General features: G+C 40.5%; 1 protein-coding gene across 1 annotated transcript in view; it reads right to left on the bottom strand.

Moving 5' to 3' along the window:
• Positions 1-7873: 7873 nt before the first annotated feature.
• LOC149007408 (sodium/pyruvate cotransporter BASS2, chloroplastic-like) overlaps positions 7874-21571 on the bottom strand; it is a 119517-nt gene continuing 105819 nt past the window's right edge. The window contains exon 14 of the mRNA XM_089165720.1: positions 7874-7927. The gene's annotated coding sequence lies outside the window, so the exon portion shown is untranslated. The remainder of the gene's footprint in view (positions 7928-21571) is intronic.

Genomic DNA, 21571 nt, shown 5'->3' with positions numbered 1-21571 from the left:
AATCCCCAATTATGCCCGTTATTGTTTAGCTTTGGTCGACTGACAGTTGGCCAGCCAGTCGACCAAGATATGACAACAACTTTGTCTTTGGCCAAAATGCTTAGTTTGACCTCCGATTCAATTGCTTTCTTCTCTAATGTCGATTATATGTTGTCTAGGGTACAAACACTGACTTTTGGGCTATTCTTGGTGACTCTTGATTTTATTCCCGACTCGATTAAGGTAAGGACGGTCGTTACCTCAAGTACGTTGATTATACAAATCTACTTCTACTTTGGAAACTTAGTAAATATACTTCATATGTGTACTCCTTAGCCATGTATGACTGTTGTATGCATTTTATATCAGTAATAGTATGTTACATGTCATTCGGAATATCATGCTTAGTTATTCTTTATGATTATGTAGATGATTAATCATGTTATATTATGCCTTTGTTTATATGATGAATTATTGATCATGTATGATATGATGAGATTGAGCTTGTGAATGACTAAGTATGACTTGGGATTGGGAAGTGTCCTACCGGCACTTCTGTCCTTGGACATCGGAGGGAATAGTATGGGATGTTCTCCGAAGGTGTCCATCGACACTTTCCCGGGTTATTGGATGACATACATAGGATTGTCTAGGTGTATGGCTAGGACTATCCTTGTTGTATCAGACCCGAATTGGAAGGGTATTGAGACCAAATGACCCGTGGTAGAGTATGGTTGATGGGCCCTCAAGACCGGTAACAACCCGGTGAGAGGACATAAACCATACTGCGGATACCCGAAATGGACCATTTATTGGTAGGGTTGCAAATGGATAGACTTGGGCTCATGGGCGCTCAAGACCAGTAACCAATCCGTGAGAGGACATGAGAGCTTCCCGTTTACCATTTGTGGATGACCAATAGGGTTGATGAGTTCGTAGTTCGAGTTGGTTGCAGCCATAGGATACGCTGACTCTCATGTGAAGGATACGGAACTGAGTTGGTTGGTGCCATGGGGAAAGTATCCGGATCTAACATGATACGACTGTAGATGACTTGCATTGGGCTAGGCTTTGCCGTGACATGCGCCAATACTTATACCAATGGTGATGTGAGAGAGTGGTGACCAAATCCCCTACCACGGTTTCTGATGAGACTTCACCCAATTACCCCGGCAGACCTAAGATATCATGTATGATTAAGGGGGAGTGACAGACGACCTAAAGAAGTATGGTGCTATGGCTTAAAGCATGTCTACCTTAAAGACTAGCATACTCAGAGTTAGAATCATATTTCATTATTGTCTCATATCATTTTGCATCATATTGTGACTTGTATCGTATGATTCATGTATTGTGGAACGATTCGCCTTGCTGAGTTCTTTGAACTCATTTCCTTTCTGCAATTGTTTTTGTTAGACATATCTGCAGGTACCGAAGACATTGATGGATCCTACTATAAGGCGGCGCAGGAGGCATCATACTACGGTGAAGGTCCTGGCTATTACGAAGATTATGGTGAAGGTACCGAGGGTGATTACCCTCCGTACTAGAGTTAGTCCGACCTTGATTTGGGAGAGGCCATGCTTGGTCTCCTTTGTGTACACATACAAAGATACTCCATACAAGATGGAGGAGACTCTAGCCTAGGCCTTTATGTCTTTTTGGAACCTGGTTGTGTTGTAATAACTTATTTGGATTTACTCTTTTATTTCGGGATTTGTAACTAAATTGATTAACCATCTCCGCTGCTTTTGAGAAAGAGTGACTTCTGATCACTCTCTTTCTCTTTTGAGATTTTCTTGTTATGTACTTGATAATCTCTACACTCTGATTGATTATCTTTTCTAATTCATTTGATCTGATTATTACTTGCTTAAAACATTGATTATATTGTTTGTGATTATGTTATCGTGTATGTGGGAGGCATGGCCACTCGATCCTTGATCCTCCGGCTGTGGATCACATTCCCAGGTATGCCAGATAGGATACTGGCTGGGTGGATGTGACAGAGTGGTATTTGAGCCCACGATCAAGTAAGGCCCCAACCACAAAAACGACAACGGAACATTCCAAGTCACAGATCCAAGGTGACTCAATTATTCTTAGAAGTGAATAATAGATAACTCGGACTAGAAATCTAATTAATGAAGCATAAGTGAATTGTTGAATAACATACAATATGTGAAACCCGGCCCTAACCTTGACCTGGATACTCTTTGACTGTAGGTCTGAAGACTCGAAGTAGAAGTAATAGTCAACTATGGGCCATATTGGTAGAAGACATAGTGTTCGACTCCGAACTTATGGAGATTGAAGATGATGCCCCATACTTGAAGACAGTGTTGGATATAGAAAAGAGACTACGCCTTGATGAAGAGAAGATTGGTTGATGACCTTAGAGCTTGGTGGGATATGATTTAAAGCCATTTTTCCATGCTAGGTAAGTTATAGTATGTGTGGTTAAAGTTTCGTTTGATTCCGAGTAGTGGAAGACCCTCAAATCCCTGTCCTTGGATTTGTTGTCTGCTTGGGTCGACTGCTTGGGTCGACTAGGCCAAGCTACCCAGCCAATCGACCCAGAGATGCTGAACTCGAGCAGAATCTTCTGTTTAGGTTATGTTGCTATATATACCCCATGACTTCGTGATTTTAGTATCCCTAGCCTCCAAAACACTTAGAGAACGAAAGGAAACCATCTCCAAGCCTCCAAAAGTGTAGAAGAAGATCTAATCTTGCAAACTTGCTAGTTCTCTCTCTTGTTCTTCAATCAAAGGTTAGTATTCAATCTTTTGTGTTCTTGATTCATTCTTTCCATGATCACTCTCATCTTTGAACTGAGATTATGATGAAGATGTTGCAACCTTGTAGTCATATCTTTACAATCTCTTTTCATTCTCTATTGCCATGATCATCTCATTCATTCTTAACATGATGTTTATGATTTCTTCTTAAACTATGATCATATTCTTATTTCGATTTATTCTAGCATTATAGATGCTTCTCTATGATTATTCATACCTCTGATTTACTGTGTTCTTGTACTAGAATGAGACCTTATCATCTCTAGTTCATCTTTTTCGTTCATAGCATGTTTCCAATGAAAACTATGATTTTTACCAAAATAGAAACTATGATTCCAAATTAGTAAGTAATGGTTTTAATGGTTGTTTGATGTCTAAATTATGCTTTTTAGTCTTAGACTATTGTGTTAGACATTCTCTCCAAGTTTCGTCGCATTCCGGATTGTGTAGCATAGGTTTCAGATCAAGATTCCCTTTTTATTTTCGGATTTGCTCTTGGGCAGACTGACTCAGTCAACCCAGCCAATCAACCCGCAAGAACAGAATTGGAATTCTTCATCCGTTTCAATTCGATTGATGCTTATTCTTTTAGGACTACTTCCTAATGATTCTGTGATGCTATTCTAGGGTTTATTTGCTAACTTTGGATTCATCCTTTTGTTCGTCCGGAATATATTCGAATCTATTTAAGGTAAGGAAAGTTGTTACCATATTAACATAGATTGCATAGATTTAGGTTCTAATTTAGGAACTACTTAGATTTGGTACTGTTATGTTAGTTTCTATTATGATATGAATGTTGTAAGTACAGTAGGATCTTATTTCCTTATTTATTTTATGTACTTGATCATGTATGAATACTTAATCATGTATGTTGCTTATTTATTTAATCTTGTCTTATTATACTCTTTCATATGATGAGATATCTGTCGTGGATGATATGACTGAATTATGATTGTGATTGTTTAGGTATGATTTGTGATTGGGGAATGTCCTTTTGACATTTCTGTCCTTGGACCTCATTGGGAGTAGTATGGGATATTTCCAATGTTGCCCTTTGACACTTTCCCGGATTATTGGTTTTCATACCTAGGACTTGTCTAGCAGTGTTTGGCTAGGTTATACCCCTGTTATATCAGACCCGATTCGGAAGGGTATTGAGACCGAACGACCTGTGGTAGCAATGGGGATTTATGGGCGCTCAAGACCGGTAACCAACCCGTGAGGGAACATGAATCACATTGTGGGGGCCATGTATGGGTAGAATTGTATATGGATAGACTTGGGCTCATGGGCGTTCAAGACCGGTAACCAACCCGTGAGAGGACATGAGAGCTTTCAGTTTACTATATGTGGATGACCTACAGGGTTGATGAGTCCGTAGTCTGGGACTATGCTGACTCTAGTGTGAAGGATACCGGAAAGGATCGCTAGGGGCGAGGAATGGACGTATCTGGATCTGAGTTGATGTAACTAAGTAGATGACTTGCATTGGGCTAGGCTTTACCCTGACATACGCCAATACTTAGACCAATGGTGATGTGAGAGAGAGGTGACCTAAACCCCTAACCAAGGAATATCCAAGAGGGATGCAAGACCCAACTACCACCGGCAGACCCATGATGCCAAGATGGCTGAGGGGGAGTGATTGACCTTCCTAAAGAAGTATGGTGCTATGACTTAAAGCATGTCTACCTATAGAGACCAGCATACATAGAGTTAGAGTCCTACATGCATTGTCTGTCTCATATCATATCACACTATGCTTTGTTTTATGCGATCATGTTATTTATGCTATAATGGAATAACTTGCCTTGCTGAGTTTCTTTTGAAACTCACTCCTTTTGTACAACATCTTTTGTTAGATTATTCTGCAGGCTTTGATGACTATGAAGCGCAATATGAAGAAGCGCAATATGAAGAAGCATACCACACATAAGGTGTTAGCAACTATGAAGATTACATTGAGGATTCCTCGAGTGGTCTCAATTTGTGAAATCCAGCCCAAAACCTAAATTAGACACCCTATTTGTTTTGGATGAAGAAGAAGTTATTTGATGTTTGACCTTGAAGTTGGACCTTGAGTATGGTGTTGATATGTTTAGAAGGTCCTAGGAAGTCAAGTCGGACCTCTCCCTTAGTGTAGATTCGAAAACCCATAGAAAATTGATGATGGAATTCCCTACTTGAAGAGCTTGGTTGATTTAGAAAAGAGAATGCACCTTGATGAAGAGAAGATTGGTTGATGACCTTAGAGCATGGTTAGATATGATTTAAAGCCATTTTCCTATGCTAGGTAAGTTATTCCTATGCTAGGTAAGTTATAGTTGTTGTGTAGAAAGTTTCGTTTGATTCCGATAAGAGAAAGGCCCTCAAATCCCTGTTTTAGGCGTTGCTGTCAGCTTGGGTCGACTGGCTGGGTCGACTGGGCCATGCTACCCACCCACTTGACCCAAGCAAATAGAATTCGAGCAGAATCTTCTGTTTAGGTCCTTATTGCTATATATACCTCATTACTTCGTGTTTTTAGTATCCCTAGCCTCCAAAAGACCTAGAGAACGAAGGGAACTCATCTCCAAGCCTCCATTGGTGTGGAAGAAGATTTACATTCAACTCTCAAGCTTTCTCTCTCTTGTTCTTCAATCAAAGGTTAGTATTCAATCTATTATACTATTGATTCATTCTTACTAGGATCATTCTCTTCTCTGATCTGAGATTATGAGGAAGATATTGCATCTCTGCAATCATATCTTCTACAATCTTTTCTCATTCTATATGCTATGATTTCATATTCATTCTCTACATGATTTTCATGATTTCTTCTTAAACTATGATCATGTTCTTATTTAGATTTCCTCTAGCATATTAGATGCATCTCTATGATCATTCTTACTCTTGAGTTACTGTGTTAATGTACTAGAATGAGATCTCATCATCTCTAGTTCATCTCTTTCATTCATAGCTTGTTTTCAATGAAAACCATGTTGTTTTCCAAATTAGAAAGTCTTGTTTTCCAAAATAGAAACTATGATTCTAAATTAGTAAGTAATGGTTTTAATGGTGATTTGATGTCTAAATTATGCTTTTTAGTCTTAGATTACTATGTTAGACAATCTCTCCAAGTTTTGTCGCATTCCGGTTTGTGTAGCATAGGTTTCTAATCAAGATTCTCTTTTTATTTTCGGATTTGCTCTTGGGCAGATTGCCTGGGTCGACTGAAGCACTCAACCCAGCCGATCAACCCGCAGTGACAACAACTCTATTTTTGATCCATTTCGACTCCAATCTTTTGGAATCACTTCTTATGACCTATACATGTTTTGTCAAGCTTGTTTAGGTGATTTTGGATCAGTTCTCTGATTTCTTATTTGAAGACTATAAGTCCGGATTTCGAGGTGAGCATTCCAACTCACAATATGCCTATTTACATGTCTTTATGTATTATGACATGAATGCGTGATTTAGCTACTATTATGTTAGTTTCCATTATGATATGAATGCTGTAAGTACAGTAGGATCTTATTTCCTTATTTACTTTATGTACTTGATCATGAATGAATACTTATTCATGTATGTTTCTTATTCATTTAATCTTGTCTTATTATATTCTTCTATACTTGATCATGAATGAATACTTTATGATATGATTGAATTGTGATTGTGATTGTTTAGGTATGATTTGGGATTGGGGAATGTCCTTTTGACATTTATGTCCTTGGACATCATTGGGGATAGTATGGGATATTTCCAATGTTGCCCTTTGACACTTTCCCGGATTATTGGCTGTCATACCTAGGACTTGTCTAGCAGTGTTTGGCTAGGATATTCCCTGTTATATCAGACCCGATTCGGAAGGGTATTGAGACCGAACGACCCGTGGTAGCAATGGGGATTCATGGGTGCTCAAGACCGATAACCAACCCGTGAGGGGACATGAATCACATTGTGGGGGCCATTTATGGGTAGGGTTGCATATGGATAGACTTGGGCTCATGGGCGCTTAAGACCGGTAACCAACCCGTGAGAGGACATGAGAGCTTCCCGTTTACTATATGTGGATGACCTATAGGGTTGATGAGTCTGTAGTCTGGGACTATGCTGACTCTAGTGTGAAGGATACCGGAAAGAATCGCCAGGGGCGAGGAATGGACATATCTAGATCTGAGTTGATATGACTAAGTAGAAGACTTGCATTGGGCTAGGCTTTACCTTGACATGCGCCAATACTTAGACCAAACGGTTATGTGAGAGAGCGGTGACTTAACCCCCAGCCATGGATTGCCCAAGATGGATGAAGGACCCTTTGCCAACCGGCGTTGTGAGATGAGACCTACCCAAAGAAGTATGGTGCTATGACTTAAAGTATGTCTGCCAATAGAGACCAACATACATACATAGAGTTAGAAGCATATTTTCATATATTGTTTCATATCATTGCATATATGTTTGCTTGTGAATACATGTGAAGATTTTTATTGTGTTTGGTTTACTTGCTAAGTTCCTTTGAGCTTACCCTTCAGGGGACTTGTTTTTAGATGACATTGCAGGTACAAAAGAGAACCCGTGCCCCAGCATGGAGAACCTTTCCATACATGGTTTAGCTCCGGATGTCCTTGGACAAGGTAATGAACAGCGAGGTAGCCAACACTCGGATTTGGGCTGCACTGACGACTCCTATTGATGGCAGCCGGCATCATTGTCACATCCTCCCAGCCGGTACCCTAACTGGCATACCCGAGAGTGTGATCCACAGCCCAAAAGATCAAGTTTAGGAACGATCATATCCATTTAGCACAATAACAAATCAAAAGCAAGAACAAATCATTGTATTCTAATAAGTTAATAATAAAATTCAAGAAAAGATCTCAAAAGAATCACTAAGAATATCAGAGTGCGAAAACATGATACCAAATCAAAAGACAGCTGTAGAGTATAGCGGAAATATACTCCACAACATATGCGGAAGGTAGATCGAAATCTAAGTAAACCTCTAAGCTAATACATGTAAGGTAAAAGATAAGTCTAGAAGAAACAAGAGAAATCTAATCCACATCTTTAGTCGGCTCTTCTTCATCTTCAGTCTTCATCTTCTTCACCTTGCCCTTCCTTATATGGACCGTCATCATATTTCAAACCTGTAGAGAAGTCTAACAAAAGATATGGTACAAAAGGAGAGAGTTTCGAAAGAAACCCAGTAAGGCAGTTAAATCCATAATAACATAAATGGCAGGATTTCAAAACAAACATAAATGCAATATGGTATGAGACAAACAATAAATGTATGAATCTAACTCTATGTATGCTGGTCTCTATTGGCAGACATGCTTTACGTCATAGCACCATACTTCTTTGGGTAGGTCAATCACACAACGCCTTTTGGTAGTGGGTTCGGCATCCCTCGGGACAATCCATGGCTGGGGGTTAAGTCACCACTCTCTCACATCACCATTGGTCTAAGTACTGGCGCATGTCAGGGTAAAGCCTAGCCAAATGCAAGTCTTCTACTCAGTTACATCAAGTCAGATCCTGATACGTCCATTCCTCGCCCCTGGCGATCCTTTCCGGTATCCTTCACACTAGAGTCCTCATAGTCCCTGACTACGAACTCATCAACCCTATTGGTTATCCACATATGATAAACGGGAAGCTCTCACGTCCTCTCACGGGTTGGTTACCGGTCTTAAGCGCCCGTGAGCCCAAGTCTATCCATATGCAACCCTACCAATAAATGGCCCCCACAATGTGATTCCTGTCCTCTCACGGGTTGGTTACTGGTCTTGAGCGCCCATGAATCCCCATTGCTACCACGGATCGTTCGGTCTCAATACCCTTCCGAATCGGGTTTGATATAACGGGGTATTCCTAGCCAAACACTGCTAGACAACCCTAGGTATGAAAATCAATAATTCAGGAAGGTGTCAATGGGCATCTTTGGAGAACATCCCATACTATTCCCTTCGATGTCCAAGGACAGAAGTGTCAAAAGGACACCTCTCATTCCCGAACCATACTTAATCAATCACAATCACAAATCAATCATATCATGTACATTTACAGTATATAGAAAATATACCATAATAAGATCCATCTCATATACAGTTAACAATTAAAGACATTCATAAACTAAAGAAAGCAAGTAAATAATACAACTGTAATTGAAGTAAATACAGCAGTAATATATTCATAAAAGAATCTAATTATGGTAGCAAATCCGAAAGATTCTAATATAGAAACTAAAATCACACAATCTATGCTATTATAGAAGTAACCATCCTTACCTTATATAACTTGAAGAGAATCTCCAAGGATCAAGGAGAATCTTCCCAAACTTGGCAAGAGCAAGAAGGTCCTAAACAAGTATATATATCATATTAGGAAAGAAACCTAGAAGGAAAGATATCAAAACATCCAAAACAGATAAAATCTGGAGTTGATGTACTCATTGGTCGATTGGATTGGTCTACTGTCTCAGTCGACCAATCATTCGACCAACAGAGACAGTGGCCTACAAAATCAGAGTTTTTAAGAATAAAGAACCGAATTTGGTGGCTCAAAAGGGTACCAAACAAGGGGGAAACTACTATGACAGTATCCTAGTATATAGAGGACTTCAAAACACTAATCAAATCAAGTCTTCAAGTTACAAATTAGGAAACAAAAGTTACCATAATTAGATCAATCATGGTTCTTGAAGAATCCATAGTAACAATCATGGACAAGAACGATAGGATGATGGATCATTGATTGTGATAAAGAAATCATGAAAAGCATGCATAGATCTTCAAGAAAAATAGATCTAAGACTGAAGAACATGAATCTAAATAAGGAAACAAAACTTACCATAAATGTATCAGTTATGGTTTTCGAAGAAAGCATGGTATGATCAAGAAGAAAGAACTAAAGATTGATAGGTTACAACTCTTGTAAAGAAAACATAGTGATTTACTAATAATATGATCAATAAAACAGATCTAAGAAGATCAGAATTTGAATCAAAAGATGAACAAAGACAAGATCATGATTTAGATCATGATTCCTTCAAAAGCTTGCATTGATCATGATTAAGATCATTGCATTAGCCATTAATCCTTAGGAAGATCATGAGGGATGAGTAGAGAGATGTTTGCAACAGAGAATGCAGCATCTTCTCTACTGTCTCAGCCCAAAAAGGAAAGAAAAACAGAGATGGAGAAGAAGAAGAGAGTGTAGACATACCTTTGATGCAAGAGGAAGAAGATTACTTGAGTTCTTGCGAGGGATCAACCAAGGATGCAAGGAAATTGAATAGAATGGAGTTCTAACTCGTTCCAGAGGCTTAGGAGGCAGAGGAGACGAACTAATCCCGAGATTGGACTTAAATAGAGCAAGAAAGACCTAAATCTGGAAAACAGATCTCATTGGTCGATTGGATTGGTCTACTGGCCCAGTCGACCAATCAGTTGACCAATGGAGACAGCAAGGTACAGATTGCACTGTTTTGGTCATAACTTCTTCGTTTGAAGTCCGATTGATCCGAAATTTGAAGGGAACTTCACACAAACATACTAAGACTATCTAGCATGAATTGGGCATCATCCATGGTCCAAAAATCAGTACTTTATAAATTGGGAACATGAGTTTCTAAATTGGGAACAACATGGTTCTCATAGCAAACTCACCATGGATTCAAGGGAAGAATTAGAGAGAACAAGGCTTCTCTCTAATGGAATATCAAGAACATATCAGAGGCAAGAATAACTAAATAGAAAATCAAAAGAATACTAATCCTAGAATGAGAGGAATCAAAAATAGAAACTTACTAGAATGCTTATATCAATGGTCAACATAGAAGGCTATAATGGCTAGAAAGAAAGGGGAATTAATTCGAATAGATGAAATACATTAGAACAATAGTAAAGGCTAAGATCAAACATGTTAAACATTAATGAGAAAAGAAGCTACAGTAGAATGATCATGCTGTCCAAAACTCAATCAAAATCAGTGAAGAATTGAGGAGATTCACCATGTGGTTTCAAGGAATGGATAGAGTGATTAGGGGTTCACTCTAAGACATAAGGAGATTAGAGAATAGGTAGTTATAGTAGTGTAACACCTTCTCCACAATCAAAACATCAAGATAGAACAGTAAGAAGAAGAAAAGAGAGAAGAAGGAGACAGAACACTGAAATCAAGGTCCAACTTCAAGATGTAACATTAAACTAACCTTTCTTCACCCAAAATAGATAGGGTGTCCTGGCTAGGTTTGGGCTGGATTTCACAATCATCTTATTCGCCGATGGGATCGTGCACTAGATGCTGATCTGAAGCTTCAAGAGCATGACCCTAAAGTGAAGAGGATGAAGACTGAAGAAGAAGAAGAGCCGACTGAAGATGTGGATTAGATTCTCTTGTTTCGTCTAGACTTTTATTTTACTTGTATTAGCTTAGAGCTTGCTTTATATTTCGATCTACCTTCCTCATATGTTGTGGGGTATATTTCCGCTATACTCTACAGTTGTCTTTTGATTTGGTATCTTGTTATTCTGCACTCTGATATTCTTTAGTGATCCTTCTGTGATCCTTTCTTGATTTTTATTGTTAACTTATTAGAATACAATGATTTGTTCTTGCTTTTGATTATGTTATTGTGCTAAATGGATATGATCGTTCCTAAACTTGATCTTTTGGGCTGTGGATCACTTCCCGGGTAACCCAGGATAGGGTATAGGTTGGGTGTATTTGGGCGGGATATGATACACTTGTTACCAAGATTAGCCCTACTGTGGAGTGGGAGTGTCTGAGCGTAATTGATGAAGTCTATGTTTACGAAGACGTTCTTTACAAATTAGAATAGACTTAGCTTAGTTAGATTATATCTTTCTTTCTTGTCTTTAGAATCGGTTGTAATCTCCTTTGATTTTCAAACTACATTCCGCTGTACTCATGGAGTGAGATTCCGCCTCACTCTATACTTGATTTTATATATCTATTGGTATCATTGTTGCACTCTAATGATTATCTCGTTACTTTACTTTGATTCATTTGAATAATATTGTTAACCTTGATTTAGTCTTGTTCTTGATTATATTGTTGTGAATGTGGGAGGTTGATTTTACTAAATACTGGATCTTGTGGACTGTGGATCACACACTCGGGTATGCCAGATAGGGTACCGGCTGGGTGGATGTGACACAATAACTACAATTTAACAATCATCACTTAATGAAACTAAAAAGAAAAGTGAATAATGCACAATAATAGGTAAAACAAAAGTGACTTTCATTAACTTAAATAAGTTTTACAATGGATTACAAATGGAAAGCATAACTGAAATCCTAGTACAATCAATCTATCTAGGAGACCGCCGTTGATCTCTGGGTGCTCTGACATCCTCGATAATCTGAGTGAGCTGAGACTGCATCTGATCGTGCCTGGACTCTATCTGTGCAAGCCTCACCTCCAGCCTCTCATACATCTGTGTCTGACTCCCCTCCATCCTCTCGTACATCTGAGTCTGCCTGGCCCCTAAACTCTCGAACAACTGCTCCTGTCTGACCCCCATCCTCTCCATCATGGAAGTCATAGACAACATCTAAGCATATAGATCCGGTGTCTCTGGTGCAGCCTGTGATGGACCCCAGACCTCAAACTGTGGTGCAGGAATCCCCTGATCATCAGGACCGACATCCTGCATCCCTACATCATCCCCAGCCTGTCCCTCTGCTGGAACATCCTCATCACCATCCTCGAACTCCGACTCGTCCCCTAGACTGGGAGATCTATCAACCTAATCTAACTGCATCAGTCCAATAGTCCTCGTGCCGATAGAATACCCCGCACCTCCAACAACCCTCTCCTCACCATCCAAGTCTACCCCAAAATATCTGAAGATGCGTGTCAATAGGATCCCAAAGCAAAGGTTCCTAACACCCGGATGCATGACAACCTCGATCATAACACTTTGTATAATGTAAGCCAGATCGATCTCGAACCCCATATAGATCCGATAGATGAGCAAGGCATCCATCACTGTAACCACATGGTGATGTCCCGCTCTCGGTGTGCTGTTCCTCCCTACAATCCGCCCAATGACTCTGGCCGATGGAATCATCTCCCCACTGTTCCTAGGCTAATAACACCTATCATCATCCCAAAGTGTCATGCATATCTCGTACAACTTGTATGGAAGCATATGTCTGCTGAACTCCTCCCCTTACGATATCCACACACACGCATGTGGACAATGTGGAACCCCAAGAATCTCAGCTAGTGTGTGAGTAGTAAATCTGATATGAGTCTCTCTGACCTGACTCGCTATCACTAACTCCATCTGATCAGCTGGACCCTCCTCGAATGATGTCAAATTGTTGTAAAACAGCCGAACTAACTCTGGGTACACCGGCAAATCCTTAGTAAGTAGGTGTGTCCATCCCAAAGTGTCGAATCTCTCCCCGATCCGAAATGTCGTCAACTCTCTAGCCCGAAATGGTCGGCCATACTCTATGTGGCAATGCCCAAAGTACACCTCGTAGAGGAACTCGGCTAATGGTGTAACGAAGCGGTATCGGTTGATCACCTCCGCTCGTGGCAGCAAAGGCACCTAACCTCTACCTCTTCTGGCTCCCACTAATCTACCTCGACCTCGACCACCTCGTCCTCGTCTCTCCATAGTGTATATATACCTGTAGAAAAGATCAACAAGTCAATGTTAGAAGATTACCCAAATTTGGACATGAAGGGTGTTTTCGTAATTTTTCGGAAATTTTGAAATTTGGAGAAAATTCAAATCGAGTATACTGGCATATGCACAATACTTAGAATTGCATGATTATGAAGTTTGTTGGAAGAAATCGATCGAAATCGCGTCCTAAAGTTGAAATCAGTAAGCTAGAAAAGAGGAATTTCGACATTTATGTCAAATTTGTGGATTTTTGAAATTGTTGAAATTGGTTGAAACAAATTGCATGGTAGTGTGTAGCATGTCATTTGGAATGTGTAGCATCAAATTGGGTGTTAAAACTCCTAGCGGTTTGGGAGAAATCAAAGTTTTACTAAATTTTGGAATTTTGGCTATGTTAACGAAAGCAAGTTGAGATTTTGTGTTTGCTTGATGTTTAAGGATTATTTTTGCATGAAAAATATGGGATTATGTTTCTAAGCATGCATGAACATGTTTCTAACCTAGAACAACAAGTTTAACATGGTATTTTGTGAAACCTAAGTGAAGAAATTGAGAAGATGATGAATAGTGTTTTCCTTACTTGGGTGAGTAATGCTTGATATGTTGATGTTGTGGAAGCCTCAAACCACTTGGAACCTCCTTAGAAATGATTGCTAGTTCGTTCTCCAGAGCCCCTCCACAAGAAAAATGAGTTAGAAATGATAAATGAAGTTAAAAACCTGATTTTTTCGTTATTGTTGAGCTTGGTCGACTGATAGTCGACCAGCCAATCGACCAAGGCTATGAAATGTGAAAAAAATTGGTTTTTGTGTAGTTTTTGGATTTTGACCAATGTTTGATTAATTGCTTGTTATATTGATGAACCTATGTATGATTTGAGCATTTTAATCATATGGTCAAGTGAGTTTTGATGAATCTTCGTGTCTCGATGTGGTTGACTTTTTTTTGCAAAATGGTTCTTTTAAGAAATCGTCTTGTCAGTTTCGGTAGTACCGGCAATGAAGAGACACCTGCTGGGGGATCTGACCAACAGACCCAAGAGGACAACCATACTACAAATGGCATCCCCAATGCCCCTGATATTGGAAGCTTCAAGGACATTGCTAGCGTCATGACGAACATGATGTAGCAGACAAACTCAGTTCAATTAGATGATGGCTGGTTTTGTGACTCTTTGGGAAGAGAATCGTGTAGGTGAGCATGGCAACCCCGGTGTGGCAGCCTCTTATGTGGAGAGGTTCGCTGGAACCCCGCATACTAGGCTAATGGAGAGCTTCTTGAAGCTGCAAGTGCCATCCTTTACTGGTGTATCAAAGGATTTTATGTTCCCTAACAGGTGGCATAAGGGAACTAGAAAAGGCCTTCCGGCATTTGTAGTGTACGGATGCACAAAAAGTACTCTTCGCCGAGCAGAAGCTTTAGCAGGAAGCGGATGCATGGTGGACTTCTTCTCGCCCTATTCTAGAAACCCTCCATGCTAGTGTTGTCTCTTGGGAAGTATTTAAAGAAGCCTTCTGTAAGAACTACTTCCCTGAGGCAGTAAAGGATGCCAAGGAGTCAAAGTTTATGGCTTTAGTTCAAGGTTCCTTATCAATGTTGGACTACCGGCAGAAGTTTGAAGAGTTGTTCTTTTTCGCACCTGATTCGATAAAGCCTTACAATGCGAAAGCAAAGAAATTCTTCAAAGGACTACGGCCATCTTTAAAGACATACCTCACCCTCCTCCCTCTTGAGAGCTATGCCCAGGTGGTTCTGAATGCTCAGAAGTTGGAAGAAGCTGAAAGAGAAAATGCACGCATTCAAAGGCCTTGGCAGCCTAGGCATCCCGGTCTTGTGGATCGCACCGAGCGTCATTTTGTGAGGCCTACACCATATCCCACTCCTGCCTTCCAGCCAAGGAGTGTGGGTCCGAGTTCTAGTGCTACTTATGTCACATCCCCCAGCCCTGTACCCTAACTGGCATACCCGAGAGTGTGATCCACAACCCCGAAGATCAAGTATCGAGGAAATCATCCTCCCACATATACAATAACATAATCATAAACAGGAAATAATAAAGGTTTAAATATTATAAACAAAAGATTCAAATCAAGAAATGAATAACCAATATAATCGAGTGCCAGAAAATGATACCAGATATCTGAAGATATCAAAAGAAGTAGAGTGAGGTGGAAACTCACTCCACAACTACAGCGGAAAAGTAGTGTGTAAGTCTAAAAGAAATACAACTGAAACAAACAAAAAAAAATAAAAAAATAAGAAAGACAACTAAACTAAGAGTTTTCTATCCTATAGATAACATCTTCAAAATAGTGGACTTTGTCAGTCCAACATAGATGTCCCAACTCCACGTTGTCTCTAATCGTAGTATGGAATGTGATCACTTGTGGGATCATCAGAGTAATTTTGATTGTCGCCAACACCTTGCGTGTAGTACGCTTCATCGGCTTGCGCTTCATCATACTATCCTTCATAGTAGTCAGTACCTGTAGAATAATCTAACAAAACATTGTACAAAAAGGAATGAGTTTCGAAAGAAAATCAGTAAGGCAAGTTAACTCATAATAGCATAAATACATAAATCAGAACACAACAAGATGCAATGCAGTATGAAACAAATAATGTATGTATGCATCTAAACTCTATTTATGCTGGTCTCTATTGGCAGACATGCTTTAAGTCATAACACCGTACTTCTTTGGGTAGGTCAGTCACACAACGCTGGTTGGTAGTGGGTCCTTCATCCCTCTCGGACAATCCATGGCTGGGGGTTAAGTCACCGGTCTCTCACATCACCATTGGTCTAAGTACTGGCGCATGTCAGGGTAAAGCCTAGCCCAATGCAAGTCATCTACTCAGTTACATCAACTCAGATTCAGATACTTCCATTCCTCTCCTCTCGGGATCCTTTCCAGTATCCTTCACACTAGAGTCAGCGTATTCGACTCTCTCAAATACAGACTCATCAACCCTATTGGTTATCCACATATGGTAAATGGGAAGCTCTCATGTCCTCTCACGGATATAACTCACCGGTCTCGAGCCTCCATGAGCCCAAGTCTAGTCATATGCAACCCTCCAATAAATGGCCCCCACAATATGATTCCCGTCCTCTCATGGATATAACTCACCGGTCTTAAGCGCCTGTGAATCACAATGCTATCACGGGTCGTTCGGTCTCAATACCCTTCCGATTCAGGTTTGATATAACGGGGACATCCTAGCCAAACATTGCTAGATAGCCCTAGGTATGACAACCAATGATTCGGGAAAGCGTCGATGGGCATTTTCGAAGAACATCCCATACTATTCCCTCCGATGTCCAAGGACAGAAGCATCAAAAGGACACTTCCCAATCCCAAACCATACCTAGTCAAACACATTCTCAGATCAGTCATGATACACAACCAGCAATTCATCATATAAAAGAGAATGTAAAAGCATAATCCGAACAAGCAGTAATAACATCTTATGTAATTGAATAATGAAAAGAATACATAAACAAGTGCTAGTGTACTTACAGTAGTACATCAGAAGTATAAAGTACAAGAACAGTAAGCAAACTCATAGTTTCAAAAAGTAGAAACCAGAGAGTATGCGATCTATGTTATTATGAAATAACTGTCCTTACTTTGATTATCGCCGTAGATAATCCAAAGATCAAAGAGAGCAACTCCAAACTTAGCAAATAAACTCCTAACAATCATAGATACAACATTACAAAAGATACCTAAAAGATCAGAGAGCAAATGAATCAAATCGGGCGAAAAACGAAGCTACTGACATCATTGGTCGAGTGCTTGGTGGACTGGCCCAGTCGACCAAGCGAGTCAGTACGGAAAAGTGAAAACTGTTTTGTTCATAACTTCTTCGTTTGAAGTTGGATTGATCCAAAATTGAAAGGGGAACTTCCTAGGATGTATTAGAATCATATGGGAAGATAAAATCATCAAGTCATGGTTAAACTATGGGTTTTTGATTTGACCCAAGAAACTAGGGTTTCAACCTTTATGGTTCCCATGAAAAGGTTATGATCACAGAATGAGAGGGAATGATTACTATCAAGAAAATAACAAGCAATCATAGAAAATCTAGTTTAGATTAACATAAATATTGCCCATGAGGTTTCCCTCGCATGGGAGGTTACCAAAGGTTTCCAAAAATCAAACAAGGGTCAGGGTTTCAAGAATTAATCCGGCTACGGTTAAGATCTTGACAATGATCATAGATCTCAGAGAATAGAATGAGATCATGGAATAGATGGTTGCAAGATTACAACATCTTCTTCCTGATCTCAATTAAGAACAAGATCGAAGAGAAGAATTTCGCAATGCGGAAGCGATTACTAACCTCGAATTGGTAGAACAGTGATGAGAGGCTTCAGATCTGCAGAGGAGTCTTCGAAATCACCAGAGAGAGTTTCAGAGAGGTCTTCTCACATTCAAAAAGTGTTTAGGAGGCAGCCGTAACAAAGAAACACGAAATAGGGTTTAAATATTAGTGAAAAACCCTAAAATTACAATTTCTCCGATTTGGCAATCCTTTGGTTGAGTGCTTGGTCGAGTGGTCCAGTCGACCAATCAGTCGACCAAGGCGAACAATAAGGAACAATCAGGGAATTGAAGGATCAAATGGGCTCTAAACCTTATGGACTTTTGCACACACATCAAGTGACATATCTAGTGTGTATAAATACCTTCAAACCAAGTCAAATAATACTCCAAGTCCTTCAACTACTCTCATCTTCAGACATGTGCAACTTCCTTTCCAAATCTGCACAGACTTCCAAGTATGGAACTCCATCATCAACATCCATGGGTTCAGAGTCAAACACCATGTCTTCTACTGAGATGACCCATAGTTGGCTTCTTCCTTTACTTCGGGTCTTCGGACCTAAAAACAACCGAGTTACAGGGTCAAGGTCAAGGTTAGGTTAGGGCTGGGTTTCACAACTTATGTGGGCCCTCATGGCCAACCTAGTGGAGCTTGACCTACGGGATTTGTGTAGCCCCCACGGCCTAGCATGGTACACCCTCGGCCTGCATTCAAGAGACCTCCAGTGGCAGCCGCTTCGTGGGGACAGAAGGATCTTGTGTGCTTCCTTTGTAAGCAACCCAGACATTTTGCTCGCTTGTGTCCGAAGAAGCCTGCCCAGCCTGGTGTTTCTGCTCCTGTCATGAGAAGCCCTCCTGTTCATGCCCCTGCCCCTCCTTCTGGCAGAGTATTTAGCATATCTGGTGCTGAACAGGACCCTTGTCATGAGGTCGTCACAGGTACATTGTTAGTTGCTTCATTTCTAGCATTTGTGTTGTTTGATACAGGTGCATCTCATTCATTCATTTCATCTACTTGTGCTGTGAAGACTAACCTAACACCCAGATGTTTATCTAGTTGTTTGTCAATTTGTACCCCTGTTGGGTCTGCTGTTAAACTAGATAAAGTGTTAGAAGAATGTCCTGTGTTAGTTTGTGGATTGAACTTGAAGGCAAATCTAGTGTTGTTTGATATGAGGGATTTCGATGTGATCTTGGGAATTGATTGGTTGGCATCCTACAATGCTGTGATCTTGTGCTCTTTGAAGAAGATCTAGTTTCGAATGGAAGGGAATTCAGTTTTCGAGTTCCAAGGCAAGAAGGGAAGAGTGAGCAAGAAGACTTCGACCGCCTTAATGCAAGTCCACGCTTTGGTGAAAAGTGCTTCACCTGGAAGCAAGGTCAAAGAAGGGAAGAGACTTGAAGAAGTCAGAGTTGCTTGTAACTTTGCTGATGTGTTTTTAGACGATCTGTCAGGACTACCCCCTAATAGAGAGGTGGAGTTCTCCATAGACTTGATTCTTGGAGCGTCTCTGGTATCTAAGGCTCCGTATAGGATGGCACCTACCGAGCTAGAAGAGTTGCAAACACAACTGAATGAGCTCTTGGAAAGAGGTTTTGTACAGCCAAGTGTATCACCTTGGGGAGCTTCAGTCTTGTTTGTGAAGAAGAAGGACGGTAGTATGCGTCTATGCATTGACTACCAGGAGTTGAACAAGCTGACGATCAAGAATAGATACCCGCTGCCCCGGATTGATGATCTATTCGATCAGTTGAAAGGCATGGCTATGTTCTCGAAGATTGATTTAAGGTCTGGGTATCATCAGTTGAAAGTGAAGCCAAGTGATATCTTTAAGACAGCGTTCAGAACAAGGTATGGACATTATGAATTTAGAGTTATGCCTTTTGGTTTAACTAATGCTCTTGCTGTGTTCATGGACCGCATGAACCGGGTATTTCATGATGTGCTCGATAAGTTTGTAATCGTTTTCATTGATGACATGTTGATCTACTCGAAGAATGAGGAAGAACATGTGAAACACCTGAACTTCACATTGCAAAGGTTGAGAGAAAAGAAACTCTATGCTAGTTTAGCAAGTGTGACTTTTGGCTCTCAAGGGTGGTGTTTCTTGGTCATGTTGTTTCGACCGAAGGTATCCGTGTTGACCCGGAGAAAGTGCAAACTGTTACCGATTGGGAAAGACCGAAGACCGTGACTGAGATAAGAAGTTTCCTTGGATTGGCGGGATACTATCGTAGATTTATTGAGAACTTTTCTAGGTTGGTTGCTCCTGTGACTAAGCTAACTAGAAAAGAAGAGAAGTTTATTTGGACCGAAGCCTGCGAGAAGAATTTTGAAGAGCTGAAAGTTAGATTGACAAGCGCCCCGGTTTTAACTATACTTGATAGTTTCGGTGGGTTGACAGTCTACACTAATGCTTCCAAGATCGGTTTGGGTTGCGTGTTGATGCAACATGGTAAGGTAGTGGCTTATGCCTCTCGGCAATTGAAGGATTATGAGCGGAACTACCCCACTCATGACTTAGAGCTTGCCGCCGTTGTTTTTGCTTTAAAGATTTGGAGACATTACCTATATGGTGAGAAGATCGCTATCTTCACAGATCATAAGAGTTTGAAATACTTCTTCACCCAAAAGGAGCTGAACATGAGACAAAGAAGGTGGTTGGAGTTGGTTTCTGACTATGATTGTGACATCCAGTATCACCCAAGTAAAGCAAATGTAGTTGCGGATGCTCTTAGTAGGAAAGGTCAAAGGAAGGAATTGAACTTGTATGCTTTGAGTCGGCCCTTGTTGTTGTTGATAGAAAGGTTTGGTTTGGAAGTGGTCCCTGAGGGTTCGGATTGTGTTCTTTATGCCATGACGACAAGATCCACCCTTAGAGACCGGATTGTTGCCTTACAGAGTTCTGATCAAGAGTTGAAAGAGAAGATTGAGAAGATTGCCTCGAATTCAGAAATGGACCCTGCTTTTAGTACATCTTTAGATGGTACTTTATTGTTTAGAGGTAAACTTTGTGTGCCAGCTGTTGAAGAAATCAAGAAGGAAATATTGAAAGAAGCACACCAGTCAATCTTTACAAAACACCTTGGATGTACCAAAATGTACAAGGACTTAAAGGAACATTTTTGGTGGAATGGTTTGAAAGCAGATGTTGAAGATTTTGTTGCCAAGTGTGAGACTTGCCAACGTGTGAAAGCCGTTCATCAACCTCCGTCCGGATTGCTTCAGCCCCTTCCTATTCCTAGTTGGATGTGGGAAGATATCTCCATGGACTTCGTGACTAGCTTGCCTCAGACAAGTAAAGGAAATGATACTGTGTGGGTGATTGTTGATAGGTTCACCAAATCAGCCCATTTTATTCCTATGAAGATCACTTACACTTTGGACAAGCTAGCTAGGCTTTATGTGGACAATGCGGTTCGTCTACACGGAGTGCCTGTGAGTATTATTTCTGATCGTGATCCTAGGTTCACCTCAAGGTTTTGGAATGGTTTGCAGAAAGCCTTGGGAGCCGAATTGATTCTGAGTACAGCCCATCATCCACAGTCTGATGGACAATCTGAGCGGACAATTCAAATCTTGGAGGATATGCTTAGATCCTGTGTGGTGGATATGGGTGGAAATTGGGATGAACACTTAGCTTTGGTTGAGTTTGCCTATAACAACAGTTATCAAGCACCAATAGGCATGGCTCCATTTAAAGCTTTGTATGGTAACACTTGTAGGACACCTTTGTATTGGAGTGAGACGGGTGAAAGAAGAGTCTTGGGTCCGGAAATGATTGAAGCTACAAGTG

The sequence above is a fragment of the Hakea prostrata genome, chromosome 8 (genome assembly GCF_041222555.1).
Source record: "Hakea prostrata isolate BN-2017 chromosome 8, UWA_Hpros_2, whole genome shotgun sequence".
NCBI lineage: Eukaryota > Viridiplantae > Streptophyta > Magnoliopsida > Proteales > Proteaceae > Hakea > Hakea prostrata.
This window is presented reverse-complemented; position numbering and strand designations above follow the sequence as displayed.